Raw genomic sequence first — 1,484 nt, forward strand, 5'->3', positions numbered from 1 at the left:
GGTTGTTCCAGAGTTTGGGGCCCATGACTGAAAAAGCCCATCTCCTCTGAGCTTCAGTCTTTTTTTGGAACAGCCAAAAGCAGCTGATCGGATGATCTCAGGGCCTGAGACGGAACGTATGGTTTTAGTAGCTCAGCAAGATAAAGGGTTGTTTAGGATCTTATAGGTCAACAGAAGAATTTTGAATCTTTTCAGACAGGGAGCCAGTGAAGGGAGGACAGAACTGGTGTAATACGCTCAAACCTACAAGTTCCAGTTAAGTGCAGCAGCATTCTGGATGAGCTAAAGATGCGAGGCCTTATTAATACTCATACTAACAGTATTAGTTACTAAATTCTCCTCCAGCTGTTTCTGATTGAGCCACTTACTGTCTCATCTTTTCAAAATTAACTTTTTAATGATACATTTTTTATTCAAACATCTGGTGAACTTGCAAATGATTGCATTCTGTTGGGTCTTAAATAAAGTCAGACAGGTAATTAACCACGTGGTGAACATAAAGATGTTAACCTGAAGAAGCTGACTGTGTGAACTCCACCCAGCTTTATATTTTTAAACCCCCTCTTCATCACCAGAGTCAGTCCTGCTCAGGATCTCGTCCTCTGAGTCCAGCATCTGTCTCTGGTCCTGGTCTGGGAGGAGGTGGGGTCTCTCCGGGGTGTACGTGCAGACCGTGCAAACTGCCAACGACGTGAATGTCAGGAAAACCTCCATCTCCTGAACAGAGCCGCGCACTGACCGAGGATTATCTACCATCTCTGTGGATCAGGGTGATCAGAACCTCCAGCCCGGTCCGTGAACAGGGTCGGAACCGAGCCGAGCGGAGGGAGGTCGCCCCCTGAATGGCTTTGCGTAACGTTGAGATAAGAGGAGGTGTATTTGTGAATCGACTGGACTGCTTTCAGGGCTCTTGGGTCTACTTCAATCCTCGAAAGCATCCCGTTTTTTAGAGGATAAATCAGGAAAGTCCCGGAGGAGCTGAGGGGGTCTGTGGTGAGTCCGGATCTTTTTAATCCTCATGTTAGCTTCTGGCAACGCGGTTAAAATGATGCTGTCAGCTTTATCTCACTGTTTGCGTCTGAGACCGTTAGATGCTCATGAAAAGAACGTGTAGGTCTTCTGTGAGCTTTAAAAAGTAAACTTTGATTTGTTTTTGTTCGCTGAGGGCTCGGCTCCAGTCCACGATTCGTAGCTAAAGGGTTAGCGCTGCTAGCTAGCGAGGCTCACGCCCATTTATCGTGTCGAGCCTCAAAAAAACAAAAAAAGCAACGAACGGCTTAAAAAACGTGGAAAAACGTAAAGTTTACGGTTTTGAAGTCATCTTTTTGTCTCTGTTTGGTATTAACTAATAGTCAGAGTGGTTAATGACGTTCTGCCTGTCACAAGTCCAGAAAAAAAACAGCATACGCCGAGATTAAAGGCTCAGTTCATGATCACCCAGGCAGGAAAAACACTGAGATCCAGGCAGAAAAAATACTATCATC

General features: G+C 45.4%; 1 protein-coding gene across 1 annotated transcript in view; it reads left to right on the forward strand.

Moving 5' to 3' along the window:
- Positions 1-640: 640 nt before the first annotated feature.
- The window catches only part of rnf24 (ring finger protein 24), a 36,107-nt gene continuing 35,263 nt past the window's right edge, over positions 641-1,484 (forward strand). Inside the window, exon 1 of the mRNA XM_037674890.1 lies at positions 641-993. The gene's annotated coding sequence lies outside the window, so the exon portion shown is untranslated. The remainder of the gene's footprint in view (positions 994-1,484) is intronic.

The sequence above is a fragment of the Nematolebias whitei genome, chromosome 3 (assembly GCF_014905685.2).
Source record: "Nematolebias whitei isolate Nwh7 chromosome 3, NemWhi1, whole genome shotgun sequence".
NCBI lineage: Eukaryota > Metazoa > Chordata > Actinopteri > Cyprinodontiformes > Rivulidae > Nematolebias > Nematolebias whitei.